Raw genomic sequence first — 27089 nt, 5'->3', positions numbered from 1 at the left:
ACGATCAGATCTCCTTATCAATATACTAACTTCCACCTATGAGTGGAGTCATATAGAGTTCGTCTTTCTCTGACTGGCTTATTTCGCTTAACATAATACCCTCGAGGTCCATCCACGTTGCTGTGACTGGGCCAATTTTGTCTTTTTTTATGGCTGAGTAGTATTCCATTGTGTATATATACCACATCTTCTTTATCCAATCATCAGTTTCTGGGCATGTAGGTTGGTTCCACGTCTTGGCTATTGTAAATAATGCTGCGATGAACATAGGGGTGCAACGGACTCTTGAGATTTCTGATATCAGGTTCTTAGGATAGATACCCAGTAATGGGATGGCTGGGTCATAGGGTATTTCTATTTTTAACTTTTTGAGAAATCTCCATACTGTTTTCCATAGTGGCTGTACCAGTTTGCATTCCCAACAACAGTGTATGAGGGTTCCTTTTTCTCCACAACTTCTCCAACATTTGTCGCTCTTGGTTTTGGATGTTTTTGCCAATCTAACGGGTGTAAGGTGATATCTTAGTGTAGTTTTGATTTGCATTTCCCTGATGATTAGCGATGATGAACATCTTTTCATGTGTCTATTGGCCATATTCATATCTTCTTTTGAGAAATGTCTGTTCATGTCCTCTGCCCATTTTTTGATCGGGTTGTTTGTTTTTTTGTTGTTAAGCAGTGTGAGTTCTTTGTATATTATGGAGATTAACCCTTTGTCGGATAAGTGGCTTGTAAATATTTTTTCCCAATTAGTGAGCTGTTTTTTTGTTTCAATCCTGTTTTCCCTTGCCTTGAAGAAGCTCTTTAGTCTGATGAAGTCCCATTTGTTTATTCTTTCTGTTGTTTCCCTCAACTGAGGAGTTATAGTGTCCGAAAAGATTCTTTTGAAACTGATGTCAAAGAGTGTACTGCCTATATTCTCTTCCAAAAGACTTATTGTCTCAGGCCTAATCTTTAGGTCTTTGATCCATTTTGAGTTTATTTTAGTAAATGGTGAAAAAGAATGGTTGATTTTCATTCTTTTACATGTGGCTATCCAGTTTTCCTAGCACCATTTGTTGAAGAGACTTTCTTTCCTCCATTGTAGGCCCTCAGCTCCTTTGTCAAAGATTAGCTGTCCATAGATGTGTGGTTTTATTTCTGGGCTTTCAATTCTGTTCCATTGATCTGTGCATCTGTTTTTGTACCAGTACCATGCTGTTTTGATTACTGTGGCTTTGTAGTATGTTTTGAAGTCAGGGATTGTGGTGCCTCCAGCTTTGTTCTTCTTTCTCAGGATTGCTTTAGCAATTCGGGGTCTTTTGTTGCCCCATATGAACTTTTGGATTCTTTGTTCGATTTCTGTAAAGAATGACATTGGAATTCTGATTGGGATAGCGTTGAATCTGTAGATTGCTTTAGGTAGTATGGACATTTTAACTATGTTTATTCTTCCAATCCATGTGCATGGAATGTCTTTCCATCTCTTTATGTCGTTGTCGATTTCTTTCAAGAAGGTCTTGTAGTTTTCGTTGTATAGATCTTTCACTTCCTTGGTTAAATTTATCCCAAGGTATTTTATTCTTTAAAATCATGATCGTGATCGTGAATGGGATTGAGTTCTTGAGATCTTTTTCTGTTAGCTCATTGTTAGCATATAGAAATGCTACTGATTTATGTATGTTGATTTTATACCCTGCAACTTTGCTGTAGTTGTTGATTGTTTCTAATAGTTTTTGTATGGATTCTTTGGGGTTTTCTATATATAAGATCATGTCGTCTGCCAACAGTGAGAGTTTTACTTCTTCGTTGCCTATTTGGATTCCTTTTATTTCTTTTTCTTGCCTAATAGCTCTGGCCAACACCTCCAGTACTATGTTGAATAGGAGTGGTGAAAGTGGGCACCCTTGTCTTGTTCCTGTCCTGAGAGGAATGGGTTTCAGTTTTTGTCCATTGAGTATGATGTTGGCTGTGGGTTTGTCATATATGGCCTTTATTATGTTAAGGTACTTTCCTTCTATACCTATTTTATTGAGGGTTTTTATCATAAATGGATGTTTGATCTAGTCGAATGCTTTCTCTGCATCTATTGAGATGATCATGTGGTTTTTCTTTCTCATATTGTTAATGTAGTGAATCACGTTGAATGACTTGCGGATGTTGAACCATACCTGTGTCCCTGGTATAAATCCCACTTGATCATGGTGTATAATCTTTTTGATATATTGCTGTATTTGGTTTGCCAAAATTTTGTTGAGGATTTTTGCATCTATGTTCATCAGTGATATTGGCCTGTAGTTTTCCTTCTTTGTGTTGTCCTTGTCAGGTTTGGGGATCAGGGTGATTTTGGCTTCATAGAATGTATTAGGGAGTGCTCCATCTTCCTCTATTTTCTGGAACAGTTTGCGAAGGATAGGTATTAAATCTTCTTTGAATGTCTAGAATTCTCCAGAGAAGCTGTCTGGTCCTGGACTCTTATTTTTGGGGAGGTTTTTGATTACTGTTTCTATTTCTTTACTTGTGATTGTTCTATTCAGATTCTCTATTTCTTCCTGATTCAGTTTGGGTAGGTTGTATGAGTCTAGGAATTTATCCATTTCTTCTAGGTTGTTCAATTTGTTGGCATATAGTTTTTCATAGTATTCTCTTATGATCCTTTGTATTTCTTCGGTATCTGTTGTGATTTCTCCTCTCTCGTTTCTAATTTCATTTATTTGAGACTTCTCTCCTTTTTTTTTAGTGAGTCTGGCTAAGGGTTTGTTGATTTTGTTAATTTTTTCGAAGAACCAACTCTTTGTTTCATTGATCCTTTCTACTGTCTTTTTTGTTTCAATATCATTTATGTCTGCTCTAATTCTTATTATTTCCCTCCTTCTACTGACTTTGGGCTTTATTTGTTCTTCTTTTTCTAATTCCATTAGGTGTCGTTTGAGGTTGTTTATGTAAGATTTTTCTTGCTTATTGAGGTGAGCCTGTATTGCAATGAATTTTCCTCTTAGGACTGCCTTTGCTGCATCCCAAATAATTTGGTACGGTGTGTTTTCATTTTCATTAGTCTCCTGATAATATTTGATTTCTTCTTTAATTTCTTCAATAATCCATTGTTTGTTCAGTAGCATGTTGTTTAGTCTCCACATTTTTGGCCCTTTTCAGCTTTATTCTTGTAGTTGATTTCTAGTTTCATAGCATTGTGATCAGAAAAGATGCTTGATATTATTTCAACCCTCTTGAACTTATTAATGCTTGCTTTGTTTCCCAAGATATGGTCTATCCTTGAGAATGTTCCATGCATCCTTGAGAAGAATGTGTAACCTGCTGTTTTTGGATGAAGTGTCCTATATATATCTATTAGGTCCATCTGATCTAATTTTTCATTTAATTCTATAATTTCCTTGTTGATTTTCTGTCTGGATGATCTGTCCATTGGTGTTAATGGGGTGTTGAGGTCCCCTACTATTATTGTATTACTGTTGCTGTCTCCTTTTAATTTTGTTAAGAGTTTCTTCATGAATTTTGGTGCTCCTGTGTTAGGTGCGTATATATTTATGACTGTTATGTCATCTTGGTGGAGTGTCCCTTTTATCATTATATACTGCCCCTCTTTGTCTTTTGTTACCTGTTTTGCTTTGAAGTCTACTTTGTCTGATATAAGTATGGCAACACCTGCTTTCTTTTGTTCATTATTGGCTTGGAGTATTGTCTTCCACCCCTTCACTCTGAGTCTGTGTTTGTCTTTGGGGCTGAGGTGTGTTTCCTGGAGGCAGCATATTGTTGGATCTTGTTGTTTGATCCATTGTGCCACTCTGTGCCTTTTGATTGGAGAGTTCAATCCATTCATATTTAGTGTGATTATTGAAATGTGGGGGCCTACTGTTGCAATTTTATCACTTGCTTTCCGGTTCTTTTGCATTTTGTCCTGATGGAGAGTTGTTACTTTGTATTATTCCTTCTGCTTATCTCCTTTGTTCTGGATTTTGTAACCCCTTTCCTTTTTTTGATTTTTCAGGAATGAGGTTCTTCCTGAGCAATTCTTGAAGAGGAGGTTTTGTGGTGATGAACTCCCTTAACTTTTGTTTATCTGGGAAAGTTTTTATTTCTCCATCGTATTTGAAGGATATTTTTGCTGGGCAGAGTATTCTTGACTGCAAGTTTTTATCCTTCAGAGTTTTGAATATTTCATTACAATCTCTTCTAGCCTGTAAGGTCTCTCCCGAGAAATCTGCTGATAGCCTTATGGGGTTTCCTTTGTAAGCTATTTTCTTCTGCCTGGCTGCCCTCAGTATTTTCTCTTTGTCATTGACTTTTGCTAGTTTCACTACTATGTGTCTTGGGGTTGGTCTTCTTGCGTTAATAAAGCTTGGAGATCTATTGGCTTCTGCGACATGAAGTTCCATCTCTCTTCCCAAGTTTGGAAATTTCTCGGCTATTATTTCTTTGAACAGGCCTTCTGCCCCCTTCTCCTTCTCTTCTCCCTCTGGTATACCTATAATCCTTATGTTGCATCTCCTAATTGAGCAGGATAATTCTCTGAGAGTTTCTTCATTTCTTTTTAGTCTTAATTCTCTCTCCTCCTCTGTCTGCAGCATTTCTATATTCCTATCCTCCAAATTGCTAATTCTGTTCTCCATATTATCAACCCTATTGTTCAGAGAGTCCAGATTTTTCTTAATCTCCTCCATTGTGTTCTTCATTTCCAGTATTTCTAATTGGTTCTTCTTTATGGTGTCAAGCTCTTTTGTGACATAGCTCCTGAACTCGTTGAGTTGTCTATCTGAATTCTCTTTTAGGACGTTGAGTGTTTTCATAATGGCAGTTTTGAAATCATCGTCATTTAGGTTGTAGATTTCATTGTCTTTCAGATTGTTCTCTGGATGCTTATCATTTTCCTTCTGTTCTGGAGATTTAATGTATTTTTTCATACTGCTTGACGGTTTGGGTTTGTGCCTCCACATAGAGATAGAGTTTAGTAGCTGCTTCCACTTGTTGCGACTGGTGTGTGTGTGGGGGGGCAGCTGTTTAGACTGCCCCAACCAGGAACCCTGTCAGCTGTTACTGACTGGGTCTGGACCCCTCCTTGTAGTCACAGTGGTCCTGTGGGGTCCCTTGTCGGTTGTGGGGGCAATCACAAGGGGGCCTCAGGCTGCTGGTGCCTACTGCTGCAGCCCACCTAGACGTGCTCCCTCCTTGTGGTCTGCAGCAGTGTTGTCGGCTTTCCCAGCAGCCAGGAGCAGGATCACCTATAATCTCCAATTTGTCCCTAACAGAGCCCACCAGATCACACTTGTCCACTATAAGTTCCAGCAGAGCTGTGGGTATCTTCTGCAGTCTGTCTGTAGCTCACTTAGCTGTGCTGCTTTCGCCCCAGGGCCTTCCCGCCTTGTGATTGCCAGTTAGGACCTCTCCACTAGTGTGCAGAGGCTTTCACTGAGGCTGCTGTAAGAACCTGGAGTTCCCCCATGGGCTACGTAGTCCTTTCACCAGAGCTCTACTCTGCCCCACTTTACTCTCATGGGATCTCTGGGAGCCCCTTGCCTCGTCTGGGACATGGCCAGAGTCTGTAGGCCTGGCGGTGGCTTGTAAGCTGCTGCCTTGTGGGGAATTCTGCTCTAGGGAGCTTCCTGGTGTTCTGAATGCTGTGCAGGGCCTCCCTGCCAATGGCAAGCAGCGGCCCTCCCTGCTGGGGGGGTGTGGGACCCTGGAGCAACACCCTGGGCCGCAGAGCAGGGTGTTGGAGCTCCACACAGTCCCCAGGCGTGTCCATGGGAAGTCCGGGCACCCCCTGTATCAACCGTGTGCAGGAAACCGTGAGCCCAGCAGCAGCTTGCAGCCTGGAGCCGCCCGGGAGATCCGCCCCCTGGGAGCTTTCCTTTTTCCTGGATTCTGGGCGTGGCCTCTCTGCTAATAGTGAGCAGAGGCTTTCCCTGACGGGAAGATGCAGGACCCCAGAGCCTTCCCCCGCATCGCAGAGCCAGGCGCTGGAGCTCCAAGCGTGTCCCCAAGCACGTCTACGGGAAGTCCAGGCACCCCCTGCACCGAGCTCTGTGCCGGGGACTGTGAGCCCAGCAGCAGCTTGTAGTCTGGAGCCACCCCAGGGGATCTGCCCACCGGGAGCCTCCCTTTTTCCTGGCTTCTGGGTGTGGCCTCCCTGCTAATGGCAAGCAGAGGCTTTCCCTGCCGGGGAGGTGCGGGACCCTGAAGCCTTCCCCCATGCCGCAGAGCCCGGCGCTGGAGCTCCAAACGTGTCCCCAAGCACTTCTATGGGAAGTCAGGGTGCCCCCTGTACTGAGCCGTGTGCCAGAGACCGTGAGCTCAGTGGCAGCTTGCAGTCTGGTGCCGTGCCGGGCCCACCAGGAGCTTCTCTTTGTTCTGGTTTCTGGGTGGGGCCTCCCTGCTAATGGCGAGCAGAAGCCTTCCCTGCCAGTGGGTGCGGGGCCCTGAGGATTTCCCCCTGGGCCTAGATGCGATCGCGGGGGGCTTGGGTAGTGGTGTTGTCACCTGTTTCCACCATCGCTCCGCTGGTGAGTGCACACTCCTGTCCTTCGTGTCTGGAGATGCTATGGTGGAGTCCGTTGGAAGAGAGCCTTCTGCAGGAACAAGGCTGTCCGGGGGTCGGGGGTCGGAGAGCTTTCACCTATTTCCACCTCCTCCCGGGGGGGAAATCTGTCCGCGTTCCGATGTGTAGTAGCACGAGACTTTTAGACGTCTTGAGATGCTATCTGGATATCCTTTGTTAATCGGTGAATGTCCAATTAGTTGTAGATTTGAAGAGGGAGAGACAAAGAAGACCTCTCACTCCGCCATCTTGGTCCCGCCCCCCTCATGAAAAATTTTTTTTAAAAAGCAACTTACTCTCAAACAGAATTTTTTTTCAATTGAGGTCACAATGGTTTATAACACTGTGTAATTTCAGGTATACATTATTATCTATTGGTACTTGTATAGCCTGCATCCTGCTTACCATAAATGGTCTGGTTTTTATGAATCGCCATACATATGTGCCCCTTTACCCCTTCGCCCACCCCCACCCCCTTCCCCTCTGATAATCACTAATCCATTCTCTTTGCCCACCTGTTCAAAGAGAATATTTTATCCCATATGATCCGAGCTGTTATGTTAACGAACTTTATCAGCTGTTGGTTCATGTGGCCTCCTGAGTGAAAGATATGTTTTAAAAATGAGAAAAACCTTGGAATGATTTTACTTCAAGGAAGCCGATTGGAATCTTTCCAGATTCCACATTTGTTCCTATTGACCAGAAGTCTTCTGACTTGGGAAAATATTTTTATTTCCCTCCTCCCTTTCTACACGTCCTATGAAGACCTGTATTCGGATGGGAAACATTTTCTGAGTCCCAGGGGAGTCCTCCACTTGCTCGAAAGAGGCAGCGGGACTGAGCGCTGGCAGCGGCCCCTGCAGAGAGGAATATGCCTCCCAACAACATTTCTGAACATTCTATGCACACTTTCTTCATTCATAGTAACAGTTACCATATGATAGATAAAAGGTGGTTCTAGAGAGCATTATATTATTTTCCTTTCACATACATCATAAAAGATGCAAAAAAAGTCATTTTTAAGAGAAATGCATGGTGCCTAGGATATTTATTTCTTAAAAACTTTCTTTTACTTTACTTCCAGAATTAGATACAGAAATAGCAGAAGCCTCTACATTAGATTGAGATCAATTGTTATTATTCTCTAAGGAAATAAATAAACATAAAGGAAGAGGGGAAAAAAGGCCAGGCCCTGAAATACGAATTTTGCCTTATTTTTTGCTAACATCCTCGTAAGATTAATAGCCTAAAACACATAAATTGGAAAACGAATTCCGTCTGATGTGCTAATAAGAATTCACATGTGAAATAGGTAGTGAATTTTTAAACCAATTTAATCATAAAGGTAGGTGGTGCCTGCTCAGCAGTACTGTCTGTAGTGAAACAGGGAGCTCTTCCCTGGGACAATATTTTGAAAAATACTGTTGTTGTGGAAGTTTGTCCTGGAATTGAGGATGGGACTGCTTCCGGCTTCAAGTCTTGGAGAGAGATAATATCGAATGGATGAAATGAGAAGTGCAGTGTAATGCTTCCATTCAAGGTACACAGTAGGGGCTCATTAAATGCTTGCTCAATAAACGATGAGTAAATGTTGGAGATTGCTACTGGTTGTTTGGGGTCATAAGGCTTGTTATTTGGGACACTCCAGAAGCAATGAGTCTTATTTAATTCCACAAAGTGTGAGTTTATTTCTTCCTTCCTTCATCCATCTCTTGATGGCTGCCATGTGTCAGGTTCCGTCCTTGGGGCTGGGAATACAACTATGAACATCACAGACATTGCTCTCGTAGAGGTGACATCCTAAAAGATGGAGAGCAAAACAAATGAAAACCCCATAAACCAGTCAGTAAACTCAGGTAGCACAAGTCTTCATGGCTTTGGCTGGTCCTGTCTGCATCGAGGTCAGGACGTGCCTGGTATGAGAAGCAACAAAGAGGGCCTCTCTTGGCAGCTCCTGTCCCTGTCCCCTGTCACCTGTCCTCTGTCCAAGGGGCTGATTGGTTCAACTCTCATCATCTGAAGCTCTCGATTAAAAAACAGGAATCAGAAGAGGGACACTGCACTGGAAAAAACTAGTCAGGCTAATAAATGAACCTCTTATTCCTTCTCTTAAAAAATGCTCATTTAGGGGTCGGCCTGGTGGCGCCGTCATTAAGTTCACATGTTTTGCTTCAGCGGCCTGGGGTTCGCTGGTTCAGATCCCAGGTGCAGCCCTAGCCATCACTTGTCAAGCCATGCTGTGGCAGGCGTCCCACATATAAAGTAGAGGAAGATGGGCCAGGATGTTAGCTCAGGGCCAATCTTCCTCAGCAAAAAGAAGAGGATTGGTGGCAGATATTAGCTCAGGGCTAATCTTCCACCAAAAAAAAAAAAAGCTCATTTAGGTGTATCAGGCTTTGGTTTAGTTGGCTGCATTTGCCATCAGAATAATCAGATAATGTAAAGTGAATGGATTTCCTTGAGAACTATGGGTACACGATTGGTTCTACAGAACAGTGATTATCATACAATTCTCCTGTCAGTCCTCAGGGCCCCTCCTCCCCACTCTTTATCACCACCCTCCTCCTTTGTTTTGCCTTATATAATTAAGTAAAAAGCAGAATGTGGAGCCTACATTTTAAACAAGGCTAGCTCACATAGTCCTCCCTTAGCAGACAATTTCCACTTCATCTGTGGCTGTGTGAAAAGGGTGCTATGTCGCTCTAACTTTCCATGTTAAAGTAGACATAATTCACTTGTTATGTATGAGATCTCCCCACCGTGCAGAGGAGGAGCTGAAGTCTTGTTTCATCTGTTGCCAGTGGTTCTGGTTCAGGCAAGGCCTTAAGTATTATACACATGAGAGAAGTCCCTAACCAAGAGGCTGTTTGACTTCCAGCATCAGATTTTAAACATCTGGGAAGTTGAATTAGAATTGACACTTATGACTCTGACGCTTGGATGTCATTGCATAGCCCTGTTGGGTCTATTTTCCACGTGAGTCCATTGTTGTCATCTGTTAACCATTATCACCTTTCCTTTGAACCCGCGTGACTGCATCCTGAAGAACAAGGACACAGAATGGAGGCAGTCCACCAGCACCTCGGGACTGCTTATCCCTCGTTACTCTCCTGGGCAGGTGGGTGACAGCAGGAAAGCCAGGAAGCTGTGGAGGAGCAAGCTCAGGTGACCCAATTCCATGCCAGGCAGGTGGAAGAAATGCTGTCAGAGTACCTTTAAGTACATCTCCATGCCACGTGGCATAGGTGTGGCAGACCAGGAACACCAAGGGCAAGAGACTTCTCAATCAGAAGGGAGGTGGCTCTTGTGGAAGAAAGGTGTTTGGTGGTCTGTGGATTAAAAATCAGAACAGGCTGGCAAGCGTTACAATCAAAAGGTGCGTCCCCAAATTCAAGGAAGGCCTTCCCACAGAGATCACGTGGAAAGAAGCCCTCTGACACTCACTGAAGAGCACTGCTGTCATGTCCCCTAAAATATAACATCCACGTTCTTTGAAGAGACAACAAGATTAATTTTAAGGTTGCACCAAATACTGGTGAATGCATTTGCCTTTTAATCAAAGGTTCTTCTCCTTTCTTGAGTTCTGGGGTTATATGGAGTGTTTGTTATCTATTCTTGCACAAAAAATTATCCCAGCTTTAAACAACAAACTTATCTCACACAGTTTTTGAGGGTCAGGAATCAAGGAGTGATCTGGATGGTTCCATCTCAGGGTCTCTCCTGTGAGGTGCAGTTGAGCTCTGGGCTGGGGGTGTAGTCACAGAATGCTTGGCTGATGGGTCGCTCACACCGCTGCTGGCAGGAGGCCTCAGTTCCTCACCATGTGGGCCTCAAAAGGGCTGCTCACTGTCCTCATGACAAGGCACCTGTCTCCTCCCAGAGCAAGTGACTCAAGAACAAGGCACATGCCACAACGCCTTTTATTATCAATGGTGAAGACACACACTATGGTTTCTACCATATTCTGTTTATTAGAAGAGAGTCACTGAGTCCAGCCCACACTCAAGTGGGGGCGAGAGTTTGGTTCTACCTTTTAGAGGAAGAACTGCTGAAGAATATGACAAATAGAAATGGCAAGCAATAGAATATATTGGAGTATAGAGGAAGCCATTTGGTATAAACCTAATTCGGCCTGACTTTGTTTTTTCCAAAAGGGCCTGACTGGCCTTGAGCACACATTGCATATCTGCTTTAAAACATTTCCTATGGCAAGAACCAATGGCCTTAAGATAAAGGTGCAACTTCCCCCCACATTGGCATTTCCTTAAGGATAAGCATCTTTCCTTAGGCTAGGAACTGATTGCTGTGCTCACCTTTGACCACCCAGCTCGAGGCAGCAGATCTGCCACCCTGCTGTGTTCACCGAGACAGCAGACCTACCTGCTGTTTCCATCAATTGCTGTGCCGACAGAGCAGTCTCGCGACTATTGTAAAATGGACATTTCAATCATATGTGAAACATCCTGTTTGGGGGTATATAACCACTCTGTACACCCCACTTCTTAGGTGCCCTTTCTTCCTTTGGGAAGAAAGGCCCTGGACCATGGTCCTGACATTTTAGCTCAGAATAAACTCTCCCAAATTTTCGTCTATAGATTGGCTATGGATTATTTTCGTTGACAAATTTTAAACTCCTACATATAGTATTCATCTAGGATGTCAGGAAATACAGTATACTCAGGATCAGCTACAAGATTTGTGGGACCTACAGCGAAAGAAAAATGCAGAAACCCTGATGAAGAATTATTGAGAATTTCAAGACAGTGACAGCAGAACTTTAAACCAAGTGTGGGGCCCTTCCAGGGGTCAGGCCCTGTGCTACGGCCCCGCTCACACACCCCGGAAAGGCAGGCCTGAGTACAGTCGTTAAGAGCATGGGCTTTGAAATCGAGAGTTTGAATCCCAGCTTCACTGCTTAATAATCGTGTAACTCTTGGGAAAATTACTTAATCTCTCTGAACCTCAACTTCCATTTTTCTAAAATGGGCATGATTAATTTACCTGCTGCTTAGGATATCTGTGAGCGTTAAATGAAGTAAGCACAGTGCCTGGCTTATATAGACACTTGAAAACATGTAGATAAAATGATTGCCATTTTAAGGAGCTTCAGGGGTGGAGAAGAGAAAAGAGCCACTGAGCTGATAACTCAGACTGATTATTTAACTGACGATCACAAACTCTTAAAAGTAGGATTAGTTATCTCATGCTCTCTCCATACCAATATCTCTTTTACCTGGCATGGACCGATACATTCAAGAGTTTGAAAAATGGGGCTTGTAAGCAACAACAAGAATGACTAAGACGACATGTTTCAGAAATGGCATGTTTCAGCATTCTCAAAGGTAGGACCAAGGGTACTATTTTAAGAAGATCCACATAAGAAGACCAACGTTTCATTGGCTGTTTTAACACTAGGCATTTATTGGCACCGTAGAGATGGTTGCCATGAACTACTTTCCATTAATAACTCAGCTGATGAGACTGAATAGTAAAGGGGAACTTTCCCATAGCAATATTCTCTTTGAATGGCTCAAAAAACAAACGCAAAAACTGAAACTATTTCTGGGTGAGGTCTTAATACTGGCAGGATGATTTTATAAGACACTTTAGAGCTTCAGGCAGGCTTCCTTTCTCATGCAGCTGAGCCTGGCCCAGTGAAGTCAACAGCAGTGGAATGGAGTTTGTGCAAACCCATGCCTGCGGCTCAGGGCAGCCACGCCTGGGGCTCCGGCTACCCTGCTCTGGAGGTTCCATTTCACACCGACAACTGGCCTTCTTCAAGAGCGGTCAACTGTTTCCACGTGGACTGCCTTCTACTAAGCTCTTAAGCAAAGCATATTGTTGGGCCAAGACACCCTTGCTCATCTGACAAAAATCATGTGCACCAGCCCATGAAGGGGAGTCCACAGAAGCCAGGAACACAGTACCAGGCTCTGGATTGTGACTGAATGGTGCCTGAAAGAGTTGATGTGGGTTCCAGGGGTGCCTCTCTTGCCTCTTCTAAAGAGATGCTCTCATCACGGACCTGAGTAAGGAAAATAGGAGAGGGGCTGGTTATTTCTCTGCATGAGCAGGTAAACAGGAAACTTTAGGAAAAATAGCGTGCATTGGATTCTTTTCACAAACACCTTAACACCACAGAATAAACAAGCCAGGTATAAGTGTGAGTAGACTTTTTTTCCCTGCTTAACTACAGGCAGTGCTGTGTTCTTAGCAATAGTCCTCTATTTCTCAAGGAACTTTATTTATTCCCCAATCCAAAATTAGTTCCTTAATTTGAAACAGCCATAAACAAACATTGCTAAAGAAATCCCCTGGGCTCTCGTCTCCCACACCCTCTCCCCCTACACACATTTTTTCTGTTGCTTTGTTTGTTCTCAGTTCTTTTGCCTTTGTGCTCAATACAAGGCCCCACAGTGGTTTGGCTTTCTGAAATCCCTTCATAAGACTCTTGAAAGATATGTAAATTCCATTTTGACAAGAGAGAATTAAATTCACGTTAACTTCAATCAATTATGAACTAAATGCAAACAAACTTCAACAACATCAAAGTTTGGATTTTAGTTCTCCACTGGTTTCTAAGGTCGCTTGCAGCTCTCTGACTCTTCTGTCGGCCTGTTCTAGCCACCACTGTACGTGAGTGTAAACAGGGCCTCTGATCTGAGCGGCTGCTCTAGCAAACTTGGAGAGGGGTTCCCCCCTTCTCTTCTAACTCTTCTTGACTCCCAATCTTTGTCACTTCCTCTTGTTTTCCTACCTTTCTTCCTTTGACCTCCCTTCCCCTCCCCGTATCAACAAAGAATTCCATAGCCATGTGGCTTTCCTCTGCAGACTCATCTCAACATCATCTTCAAAAAAGAAATGTGCCGATCATTTGCCTGGTGGCTCTGGCCTTTCCCCTGCTCTGCTCTCTATCATGAAGAAGTGAATTTTCCAGCTTCTTTGCCCTCTGGCTTCCACGTAGGCTGAGACAATAGGAGGCACAGGCAGAAGATTGGGAAGTGGGAGGAGGGGAGAGCCAGAGAGTTTCTCCTCTTTTTTTTCCCCTCCATTTTGAGTGTGTTTCTCTTGCAGTGGCTGCTTCTCCTCCACGACTCCAGCTGCTGTCAGATAGCCCCTCCCTTTGTGGTCTCAGCATCTGCCAAGAATTCTCCCTCGGTGCTCCTGCCTTCTCTCTGATGATCCCATCTTCCAAGCTCTGATAACACCACCTTCTCCCTGAGTCCTTCCAGCCATAGAGGTGGGGGAGGTTAATGGCTCTGACTGTGGTTAATCTTGGGGTCACCTCCACCACCCCTTAACTCCTCAGTTCTGGTTCTTCCATCACATGTATAACAAGTTCCTCTATTAAATTCTCTCTGTTTGAAACACCTACAGTGGTCTCTCTATTTTCAGTTGGGCCCCAACTGAAATAGGGGGCTCAACGTGACAACAATAACAAACAGGAGCTTCTGGGTTGGTGAACACATGGAGGTGCTGGGAGAGTGGCTTGCTCAGTGAAGGCATGGAAGCTCCATGCCCTTTCCACATACCTGGTCCTGTGCATCTCTATGCCTCCATCTGGCTGTTCCTGAGTTATATCCTTTTATAATAAACCAGTATTCTAAAACCTATTTAAGAAATTATAACCTCATCTGAAATTCTCAAAACTCAAGTCTTATAAAGGCTTCATAAGCTGAATCTAGATGACAAGTCCTCAAAAATGGCAGAGCCATAAGACAGAACGCATCTAGGTCCCTAAATCACCACATGGAAGAAGGCAGCCTACTGAACAGCAGCACCATCTTCAAGCTGGCACATGCACAAGAAACAAACTGTTATTGCATTTGTGCCATTATATATTTGGATGGTTATTTGTTACAACAGCTTATACAACTCTGCTAGAGGAGAATATGAGTTGTAGGTGGAGAAGAGAAAACACTCAAGCAATAGCTTAAATCTTAACAGTATAATTTACATAAATGATACTCATATACAAATGAATTGATTTTTGGACTAATGAGGTCAGCGAATTTACACATGGTAATGGAAACTTCTCCGTGTATAACTGAATCAGGCATCATTTAGATTAATGTGTTAGCAGGTCTACCATGTGGAAAAAGAGACACAAAATTCCCAGACATGAGAGTTAATCATCATTTCGATGTAATAAAACAATAAAGATGAAAAAAAACAATTAAAAAAAGAAAACAGTGGGGCCAGCCTGGTGGCATAGTGGTTAAGTTTGCTTGCTCTTCTTCGGCAGCCTGAGGTTCACAGGGTTCAGATCTTGGGCACAGACCTACACACTGCTTATGAAGCCATGCTGTGGCAGGCATCCCACGCATAAAATAGTGGAAGATGGGCACAGATGTTAGCTCAGGGCCAGTCTTCCTCAGGAAAAAGAGGAAGATTGGCAGTGAATGTTAACTCAAGGCTAATCTTCCTCACCAAAAAAAAAAAAGGAAAGAAAGAAAACAGCAACAACAACAAACCACAACAGCAACATCTCAGGTCAACAGTTCTCCAGATTGGAATGCTGCTATGCATGACCTTATTCTATGTTCCTTTGGGTTTTTTTACACATAGTAAACCTTATGAAATTAACAGCTGTCAGATTCAATGTCAAAGGTAAATTTGGGGTGCACATGAGTGGTGCGCTAGCGAAAGAGATGAAGCATCGTTTTCTCCGTGCACCCAGGGAATCCTGTTGCTTGCACTCTCCTAAACATGGAGAGGAGGATTTTCTGCCCTTACCTGACTAATATGGGCTTTACGGCAAAACGATATGTGAGATCTGAGTGACTTTCTTTCATATTCTGATCCGAGTGGGCATGTCCCATCTGCTTTGCATCACTGCCTCAGGACTCCAGTAATATAGTTTTGGTCATCACTGTGTTCAATAACCTTGCATCTCACCTGACAGCAACACATCTTGTTTATGAATCTGGGAAATATTTGCCGCAGAGCAGTGGTTTGCAACAACACTTTGTGAGTCAAAGTCCTTTTCTGAGAATCCGAGGACTGGTCAGAAACTTCTCTCCAGAGAAATAGGTATACGTGCCGTGATTGTGAGTGAGCATGTGCGTGTGTGTGCCTGCACACACACACACACACCCGCGCCCGCGCATACACACACACACAAACTTGGCCATAAATCTCAGCAGGCTTGTTGATTCCAGATTAAGACTCCCCCGCCCCCTGCCTCACACATGGTCCTCGGTCATATATTATACTTCCGTCCATATTCAGGATACCCTGGGTATTGCCTCTGTAAGTAACCATAGTTTTATAAATAACTTATTTTCTTCTCATTCTCTTCCTTGCAAATGATGAATTTAACTTCAAAATACAAAATCTTTCAGATGCTGTTTGGAGAGATTCTTCCTTCTTTTGGACTTATCCTGAGACAGATAGTTCCATGTCTTACTTGTGTTAAAAGATTCCTCTATAGTGATATTAAATGTTTCTGCACATGAAACAGTAATTTCCTCCTGCTGTATTGAGATCTCTCTCTTTCTATTGGCACCACATGAGATGAAGTTCTGTAATTGGGACAGAGATTTATGGAGTGTTATTGTTGAATGTATGTGTACATTGCTTTCCTGTGGTGAAAGACTCATGACACAAGACTTCCGTTTTGGGATTGATCTGGGGCCTAGTGTAACATATACTCTGTAATAAGTCACAGAAGAGCTGCCTATTCGGTCCCTGCTATCCCAGGAGGGTTCCAGGGTGGATAATTTTGCTCATTCTTCTGGCCTTTGCTATGGCTTGTCAGGGGCTGGACTCATGTTCATAACTCTGAGAAGTGCTCAGCTGTGAAATAAGCACTGAAAAGATGAAATGCAATTGATCCTAAGCCACTGTGATCTTTCAGTCCCATGCAAGCAATAAATAAGTATTTAAAGTGGCCCAATAAATCCTTTCGAGTTTAAAAGTTCATAGATTAAAAATATTTATGGGTTGACTTGGGCAGGAAGACTAGGAAAAACATACAAACGGGCTCTGAAGTAGAGAGAGAAACCATTATGGAACATTAGTGATAAGCTGAGCGGAGTCAGCCTAGTGTATCTGTTTCTACAGAAATGAGAATCCTTTAGCATCAAGGCGTGAGAGTATATATGAGAAGTAATAGGAGATGTTGGTTCCAAAATTGATTAAAAAGGAAAAATTGGTTTTCTTTTAAACAACTCTAGCTATTTGTTGTATTTGAGCCTATTAGAAGAGACTATTACACTAAAATTCTTGAGGCTTGCTATAAGAGGAAAGGGATAATCCTTCAAATTGAGTGATAAGAACTATGCAAGACCCATGAAAGAAGATACTGGAAACGCTTAGTTTTCATTCATTCATTCATTCATTCATTCATGCAACAAGCACTGATTGCTACTATATTCCAGGACCTATGTTAGAACATAGGAATGAGGAAACAAATAAGACATGATTCCGCCCTCAAGATTATCTCAGTGTAGGGAAAGAGACTGATAAACAGGTAATTTGATCAGGGTATGGTATATCCTATGACAGAAGTCGGTGTTATTGGAGCACTGAAGAAGCACTCTTTTCTTGTTTTGGGGCATCAGGAGATCTTCTCAGAGGAGGTGATGTTTTCCAGAATGAGAAGGTGTTGGCCAGGGGAAAAGGGAGGGAGAGGCATCCCAGTCAGCAGAGACGGCATAAGCAAAGGAAGAGATAGACAGTCTCGAGAGATCAGGAACTGGAATGACTTGGTGCAAAGGGCCTGGGTGGTGCATGGTGGGAGATGGGATGGAGAGGAAGCACAAGGCATATGCACGCCATACTAACAAGGGAGTATCCTGAAGCCAAAGGCTCTAAGAGTAAGAAGGCAGGGGCAATGAGTGTGGAGAAAAAAGCATGGATCTTTGAGTCAACTATACGGCAGAATAACAACGGAACACCCAGATTGATGGGATTCAGAAGATGACCGGGAGAGAGGAGTCTAGGATGACATTTGCTTCCGGCTTGGGTGACTGGATTGATAGTGGTGCCATTCACCCTGATTAGGAATAAAGGACAGGGAATGGGCTTGGGATTGGGTGGAGATGATGATTTCCCTTTTCATGTTCTGAACATATTGAGTTTGAGGTAGATGTTCAGTAGACAATTTAATGTATGGAACTTGAGCCTAAGAGACAGAAATTTGGGAGTCTTCAGTAGTTGAAGCCTTGGGTGTGGGTGAGATTAGAGAGAAGAGAGAGTTGAGAATAGTTGAGAACCTAAGGTAACATCAACATTTAAGGGGGAAAGGTAGAGACAAAGGAATGCTCAATAATACTGAGAAAAAGCAGCAAGAGCATTAAGAGGAGAGGAAGGGAGGTTGGCAAACAGAAGCTAACTAAGAAGAGTGGTTCAAGAAGGTAGCAGGGGTCATGTGGTAGAGGGGTCAAGTGACACAAGGACCTAAACTGCCTTTAAGCTGTGACAATTGAAAGGTCTCTGAGGACACTGGCAAGATGTTTTAACACCGTCATAGGAGCAAAGGGTTGGAGTATGAAAGGGAGGTGAGGTAGTAGACAGAACATGTCCAGTAAGCTTTCCAAACTTGACTGGTGGGAGAGAGAGCTTTGAAGACTCAGGATCCTTTTTCAATAAACATAAGAGTGCAACTTTATTACCCCAAAATTCTGATCAGATAGAGTCCTCTTCTCCCTGAGCATCGTGGCTCAATCGTCTGAATATTTCTACCCAGCAAGCAGATTTTTTCTAATTTTACTTACAACAATTTACATTATAAAAGAAACATTTTTTTCCAAAAACATATTTATAATATAGAATAAAACATCATCCACTCCTTAAGACTTTGATATGCCCTACCACCCCTTGAGGTTACTAACGTAGAATTCACCTGGACATCTCAGCACACTGATAGGGTCCGGGGGTTACAATCTTTAAGTTCCAGGGTTAATTTCAAAAGCAAGGAGTCCTGGATGAAGTGTTATTGAATGGAAACCAGGTAGAACTATGGTGTCTGCAACAGCAACTAACCTAGGAAACAGCTAGTTGGGAATCTGAAGATTCTATACATAAGTTCTCACATGTATCTAGTGGGCCAGCCATTTTTGAGAGCTTTAGCAGACACACGCCCCCACCCCCCCATCTCTATCAGCTTTACCTAAAATCTTGATTTTACTCTCCCTTTGCATTAAGACAAGGCTGTCACACTGGCCCAAGGATCCTGGATGCATCACCTTTGGTAGATTGTGTCTCCACAGCCCTCTCCTCCTTTGAGGGGGCTATCACAGCCAGCCACAAGGCTGGTGGTGGAGAGACTTCCCCCAGCACTCCTAATCACCGTTAAAGCCTCCCACACACTGCCCACTACCTGTGGGCAACAAGACTGCACGAAATGGCAAGAAGCTCGTCTCCCATTAAAGAACAGGCAGAAAAGAAACCCAAGCACCTTGTGGAAACAAAAGAAAAAATAAACAAATGGGGCTACTTCAGACGAAAAAGCTTCTGCACAGCAAAGGAAACCATTAACAAAATGAAAAGACAAGCCACCAAATGGGAGAAAATGTTTGCAAATCATATATCTGACAAGGGGTTAATTTCCAATATATATATAAAGAACTCATACAACTCAACAACAACAAAATGAACAATCCAATCAAAAAATGGGCAGAGGAGGTGAACACATTTACAAAGAAGATATACAGATGGCCAATGAAAAGATGTTCAACATCACTAATTATTAGGGAAATGCAAATCAGAACCACAATGAGATATCACCTCACACCCATCAGAATGGCTATAATTAACAAGACAAGAAATAACAAGTGTTGAAGAGGATGCGGAGAGAAAAGGGGACCCTCACACACTGCTGGTGGGAATGCAAACTGGTGCAGCCACTATGGAAAACAGCATGGAGATTTCTCAAAAAATTAAAAATAGAAATACCATATGACCCAGCTATCCCACTACTGGGTATTTATCCAAAGAACATGAAGTCAATAGTTTAAGAAGATATATGCACCCCTATGTTCACCAGCATTATTCACAATTGCCAAGATGTGGAAGCAACTCAAATGTCCATCCTCGATGATTGGATAAAGAAGATGTGGTATATATGTACAGTGGAATACTACTCAGCCATAAACAAGGCAAAATTGTGCCATTTGCAACAACATGAATGCACCTTGAGAGTAGTATGCTGAGCAAGATAAGTCAGAGAAAGACAAATACTGTATGATTTCACTCATATGTGGAAGATAAACAAACAAACAAATAGATAAGGAGAACAGATTGGTGTTTCCCAGAGGGGAGGGGTGTGGGGAGAGCAAAAGGGGTAAAGGGGCACATGTGTATGGTGACGGATAAAAACTAGACTATTGGTGGTGAATACAATGCAGTCTACACAGAAACTGAAAATAATGTACACCTGAAATTTACACAATATTATAAGCCAATATAATCTCAATAAAATAATTTAAAAAAACCCAAATCTGAGTAGCCTGCATTCAAAGCCAATGCTTTCTGTGGGTCCTTAACACAAACTCTCACTCAGCAGGCGGTAGTTATCAGATTTGCCAGTTTCTAACATATCCTGATGGAAAAGATCATCAAGCACTGAAACGTTCTGATGGAAAGGTATTAGAAAAAGCATGTGAGCAGTGTTTATTTACTTATTTTTTTCACCAGGGCCAATTCAGAAAAACAACCAAAAAAAGTTTACAGGCCACATATTTTGTCCAAGATGAAAATAGCTTTATTATTTTTTCCTGATTATAAAAATAACACATGTTTGTTATTACAAAACCTTGAACATTATTTGTATGAAAAAGAAGTAAATATAACTTGAAATCCCAAAGCCCATAGGAGGCCACAGTTGAAAAGACAACTCAAGTTGTTTCTTTAACATTTTATTTTACTGACTAGAAAAATGTCTTTTAGCTACTAAATTTTTGAATATTTGAAATGTGATATTTAAATGTTTGAAATGGAGGAAAATGAAGGTCGCTTTCTTTTACTGAGAATTGAAATCCGGGACTATATTGTAGCCCCTGGACCCCAGGTTGTACATCACTGACGTAAAAACCCTGGAGGCAGCATATGAGGAGCTGGATGGGACGGTGAGCCCTGGGGGAGCCTGAGAGCAGCAGCAGGGCCCTCCTTTGCCTGCGGCCTGGGAGGATATTACAAAGGAAAAGGCAGTTACATTCACACGAAGAAGGTGCCAAGGACCTGAAGTTAGACCCGGCATTCTGGAAGGTCCCAGACCCAGACTGTCACATTTACCTTCCTATCCTAGGGACGGTGCCAGCACAGGGCTGAGTAGACACTTCATAAATACATCTCGATGTTGGGCAAGTCTTATCTGCTTCACTCTCTGGCCCGGGGGTGGTGGTGTCTGACCACAGGCACTGGAATGGAAGGCGTCCCCAGTGTCGAGGTTCTTCTATGGCCAATAATCTAGAGCAACTGCAGCACCCGTCAAAATCACCCAGTGGGACCCAAAGCATTCAGGCACCGAAATGCCAGGAAATAAAGAGATTCTTCTTCCCACACGCAAGACACACTTGGGTGGTGCTTTAGGCTGATAAAGATTCATAAAGAAAACAAAAGTGATAAAACGTGCTTTCCAATTTAATGGAACTGCGGACTTGCAGAAGCATGCAGGATTCCGCAGGACGCCTCAGGGAGTAGACACAGGTTTTGAGGAGACTTTAGGAGAATAGGAATTTTTTGAAGCAATTTTCAGATGGGAGGAGAAAACATTTGAGCACCCTGAGCTGTCTCAAGGTCATTTCAGGTCCAGACTCAAGATCTGGGAAGAACTTGTAAAGTGCCCACTCACCAAAAGGAGGGTTGGCGCAGGTGAGGTTGAAGCCTGGCAAGAGGGTCCCAGAGAGTCTGGGACGTGTCTGCTCCCTTCTCTTAGCCGTAGTAACACGAATGGATTTCGAGAGAAACACCCAGGTTTCGGTGTGTCTGATGGGAAAGGAGATTATGTATCTTTTCGGTAGAAGTCACGCCTGTTTTGGGAGTTGGGTTGACCTCAACGTCCTGGCTCACGTGGTCTGCTGCTTCCTCGGCATGAGTGGCTGTGCTCTGGTGTTGCTCTCTCTAAAGTCTTTCCAGCTTTATTCAGAGCTGAAGGAGATCACTGCTGTGAACCCATCAGCAAGGACCCGCTGTTGTTCTACCGTGCAATGCTCTAAGATCCATCTGGAAGTATTCACTGAGATTATAGGTCAGTTCAATTTACTTAAAGTAATAATAATAATTTATGAAATTCTTTCATCAGCTCAACAATGGTTATTGAGTACCTTGTATGTTCCTGGGCTCTGGGGATGCCACAGTGAGCCACAGAGACAAAAACTCTGCCTCACGGAGCTTCTCATCTTGGACAGAGATGTCAAGACTGAGAACGCTGCTGAAACAGCGAGCAAGCTGCTACGCAACCTCGGTTTAATATTCCAAGTGAAATTTTGGTTTATTTAGTCAATAGTCCCTAAACCTGGATTATATGTCGTCTTGGTGGTGAATAAATTAAAATATTTTTTGTTACACAATTATCTTTCTCAATCAGCATTTTCATATGCTAACACCCGTGATGAATGTATACACCAAACTCAAATAAACGGACATTCAGTTTTAGGGACTGAGGCAGAAACAGAATACTACTTCATACGTTTGCTAAACCGCTCTTCCTTTGCTATAGACAGCCACTATTTCTTTCCTTAGCCAGAATATTTGCTTTTCCTTACAGTCCTCCGCGGGTCTCCTCAGCAACGAGATGACAAGCTCCCCAGTTATCATGAGGAAAATGAAAACGCTCTTTAAAAAGGACTGGAAAAAAAGTCTAGTCATTTTCCAGATTGATTTATCGTTTAACAGCAAAGTTTTGCCATAATGGTACTAACTTGCCACAGCTTGAGAGAAAATAAAAAAGACAATTATTTTACTAGTTGCAATCACAAAATGCTAAATTATAAAATGTCGGGGGAAAAATTCAGGCAATTTAAACTTCCTGGAAACGGGTCTCTTACTTATTTGAGGACTCAAAGTATTCTGAGCTGCAGACAAATGCGTTTTGGGGAGGAAAAAATTACACTTTGAGTTTCACTGCCTGATTTTAGTGCTCCATTACATTGTTACACTTTTAGAAAGAATAGTTGTTTTTGATCTTCGTACAGTGTAATTGCTCTAAGGAACCCTATTGGTGAGCTCTTCGAATTTTTCTCTTTTTAACTTCAAGGGCTTTAGTGAATTTTCCTGCCCGGTAGAAATTCCATCAGTCTTTTTACTCTCTACCATCCTAGTTGTCATTTATCCAGTTTTTAATTTTTGAAAATTTATTAATTTTTTTATTAAGGTATAATTGACCTGATATTATATTAGCTTCAGGTATACAATGTAATGATTTGATATTTGTATCACCACGTGGTCACGAAATCGCCAAATAAGTCCAGGTAACATCCGTCATCGTACATAGTTACACAATTTTTAATTTTTTTCTTGTGATGACACCTTTCAAGCTCAGCCACTTTCTATCTATAGCTTTTTAAAGACTTCCAGGAAGAGTTGTATTTTTACTGCCGAGTCCTGGAGGCTGAAAATGCTATAGAGATATTTTTTATAATACCTAATCTGAAATTCAAAAAATACTTTAAGCATTAAGCATTTATTTTCCAAGCACTCTTTAAATACATAAAGATTTGCTTTTGCACGGACTATTTAAGAACTGCAAATTCAGGGCATACAGCAGTAAGAGCAGTATTCTAAACTAAGAGAGAGATGCTAAAGAAATAAGACAATACTTGTTTTCAGAGAAGAAAAAAAAGCTTACAGATGAGACGCTCACCTATGTGAGAGGAGGTAGACAGCCTTGAGGTGAGAGATTGGGCCCTGAAGCTCGACTGACAAGATTCACATCCCGGCTCTAACATTCTTACTGTGTAACCTCAAGCAAGTAACTTTTCTCTGCCTCAGTTTCATCATCGGTAAAACAGGATAATAATAGAAACCTATCTCATTGCGCTGTGCTGAGGGTCAAACGAATTAACATACATGTAGAGATTTAGAACATCTTCCAGAACAGAGTACGCTCTCTGAGATAGTTCTTGTCCTGGGCCTGGTTTTTCAAACTGAATTACTCCTTTATTCTAGAGATCTACCATCCAGTTGGAGAGGCCAACCATTTAAAAGAGAACAACTAGAAAGATTTCAAAACCTGGAGCAAATTAATAGGTACTAAGAAGATGAGGCATCAAGATGTTACCAAAGAAAGTGGGCTCCAGTTCCAGAAGATGGTCAGGAACAGGAGAACTGAGTTTCTTCTGGAAGGATAAGTGAAGTGGGGGAAAAGCCAGTGTTTGGGTAGGTAGACGAGGAGAGAAACGACGGCAAAGACAAAGGCTCTTAGAGTTTTTAGAACTAGAAGGCCCTTAATCCATTCAAGAAGAGGCAAAATAGCTAAACAGAGAGACCATGAGCCTTCTGGCTAAAATGCTGAAGCTAGTTGCAGACAAGGCCAGCGGGCAAATCTAACACTGACTTCCAGCCCTCTGTTCGTTTGCTAGCCCAAAATGAGGCAGAAGCAGGTCATGGGGTCGTTCCTGTGGTCTTTTCCCCAATGTTGAATTGTTTTTAATTTTTTTTTTTAAAAAGGGCTCATATAAAAACAACTAAGGAAAAAAACTCCCAAACAAAACAACCCTACACACTTAGTGGCGATTCTCTACCTGGGACACACACAGATGTGCTTTAGTTTCTCCATTTTCCCACAAGGATGGCAGGATTTCCCTGGCTTTAATTGGAATCGCTGCATGTTTTCACTGAGGTCAAGCCCACTTCCTATATTCTTTTACTCCTGTAATTTGATAATCTATGTTTTTCACCCTGAAATCTTAATAACAGTCTTTCTGCTTCTTCATATATTATTCTACTTCCTCCAAACAGACTGAGGGGAAAGTAAAAAATGCTTTTGCAGTTGGTGGACTTATTATTTATTCTTGCCAATTATTAGAACAACTGTAATCTGCATCTCTAAAATCCAAAAGTTGTTGATTGATGGACTTTTGAAAAGAGCAGCCAGGAAGGTCAAGGCATTTTTAAAACCTCGTGGTATGTCTTCAAAAGTTTGGGTTTTGAGATTTATGAAAACTAGGTTAACGGTATTTTTAAAAGAAGCATAGCTTTGCTCTAGAAATGCTTTTGGCTTTCTAATAGCTTCTTGGTTCATTTTCTTAGTGTTTGCTAGGATGGATTCAACAGTTTTTAATACTCTCTTTTCTGAACTTGCTGAGAAACAGGGAGAAAGACTCAAGTGTCCCCACTGGACAAGGTCCTTCTAGAGGCGGAACTGTTTCAGTATAACCACGTTCCCTCTCTCTTTCTTGAGGCAGGAGCTCCAAAACCTTCCTCGTAGCAGCTCTCTCAATAATCCTACTCAGCACAGACTTGTCCCAAACCTACTTTTTATGAAAACTTGGCCATCTTTCAAGATCAAAAGGTGATAGAATTCCCCCACTCTTTCAAACCATTTGTTTCCATTTTATTTTTGTGAACCTGCCATTTGAATTTCCGCTATTTTGAAAAGCTGGACTGGACAGCAGAGGTCAGAGGTGCCCTAATTTCCAAACTGCTAGAAGCAGTCACTTGGGAACCTAAAATCAGATGGGCGAAATGGAGAAGTGAGTCTAAAATGCGTTGCCAGGTAGCAGGTTTATATGTCACCTGCTGTGAAGGCTGGCGTCTCCAGGGTGTTATCTAGGCCGGGTGATCAAGGGCTGGGGGGTGGTGCTCTTGCTTGTATGGGAGACTGGAGTGGGACTGCCCAGGTTCAAATCCCAGCTCTGCCATGTTCTGAGCGTCTGTGTAGCAGCCCCCTCGAGGACAACCTCTTACTATTGCTCTCTCTCTCACGTTTCTGGGCGCTGGCTGGGCTCAGCTAGGTTTTCTCTCTAGGACTCTGATGCAGCGTGGTCAGTCAGTGACAGGGGCTGGAGTCACCTCAAAGGCTCACTGACTCACAGGTGTGGCGGCTCACATACTGGTTGTACGCTAGGTCCTCACCTGGCACCATCAGCCGCACATGGCCTTCCAGGTGGCACGAGCTTCCTCACAGCAGGGCAGCTGGATTCCAAGGGCGAGTGTCCCAAGAGACAGCCAGGTGGAAACTGTAGCTCCTTTGATGAGCGGGGCTCAGGAGTCTCGGAGCACCACTTCTGCTGCATTCTATTGACTAGAATCCAGTCACTAAGTCCAGCCCATATTCAAGAAGTGGGCAATTAGACTCCACTCCTTAAGGGCAGGGGTGTCAAAGAATCTGTGGGCATGACTTCAAAACAGCATAGCCATTGACTATCTGGAAGATCTCTCTGTTCTTGGCTTTCCTGGTCTGTAAAACAAAGATGAGAGTAACTCACCTCCCAGGTTTTGGGGAAAATTAAACAAGAACAGTACCTGATACTCAGTATGTCTTAGCTTAGACCATTATCATGCCTTCTGCAAATCTGAATTGATGCTGATGGTGTCATCAATGATGGTACATTTCCCAGCAGATACAATCTGAGGGAACTGCCACCTTTCCGAACTCTACTGGTGGCATTTGACAAATCCCAGTGCCTGTGGTTCTTGTGTCTGTGGGGAGCAGAGTTACTATATATGGTCTGAATTCTTTGGTTCACCTCATTTTAGTGACAGTTTCCAGATATAGGTCAGTCCGTGTAAACCTGGCCCCATTTATGGCAATTTATTTCATTATAGGATAAAGCAGTTAGAACCATGAGTAATAATTACTGTGTCTACAGTGCTTTTAACACCTTAGCTAAGTAATCCTCACCTCACCCAGTGAGTAAGTTTGAGTGAGCACCCTTCCCTCCCCGGGGATGAGGAAACCAGGACTGGGTCAAGCGGCTTGTTCTGAATTCTACAAAGAGGCGGGGGCACCTGGACCGAGAAGCTAGAGGTGCTGCTTCTCTGGCTTCTCCAACGTGCCCAAGAATTTTAACACCCCATCGCTGCTCGTGTCACCCAGTGCCAGTCAATGCGCTATATTCAGATGTGCACAGGTATGTGCAATTTCTTTCAAACTGTCTTTTATTAACCTGTAACAGAGAACTGGCCAGTGTCTACTTAGCGTTATGTGAGAATGAGCGAGTTAATAGATGTCAAAACCTTGTAAAAGCACTTTGCCACTCAGTACGCTTTCTTTGTCTTTTGGTCAAATTGATATTTTCTGATATTCTTGGGCATCGACACTTTTTTCTATCTAGAGGTGGAGAAAAATTGAGAACACTCCCACTTTTTGCTGGTATTTGCCCCCAGGCTGGCTTCGAGCTGTCACCCACCCCCGCCCGGTAATTATATTTCTCGCCTGATGTCAGAAAATGCGGGAGTGAAAAAGGTGGCAGGACCGCGCCTTCCGCGGGGCTGGGAGGGGACGGCCGCCTCTCCCGCCCCGTCGTCTCCGTCTCCGTCCCGTCGGGGCGCCCCGGTGCGGAGGCTGCGGCCCGCGCTCACCGGGGGGCGCTGTGCGGCCGGCCCGGGCCCGCCGGCGCGCCGCGGGGCGAATCCCAGGCGGCGAGGTCGCCGCCCCCGCCCCTCGGCC

Source organism: Equus quagga, unplaced genomic scaffold, assembly GCF_021613505.1.
Source record: "Equus quagga isolate Etosha38 unplaced genomic scaffold, UCLA_HA_Equagga_1.0 203_RagTag, whole genome shotgun sequence".
NCBI classification, from domain to species: Eukaryota; Metazoa; Chordata; class Mammalia; order Perissodactyla; family Equidae; genus Equus; species Equus quagga.
This window is presented reverse-complemented; position numbering follows the sequence as displayed.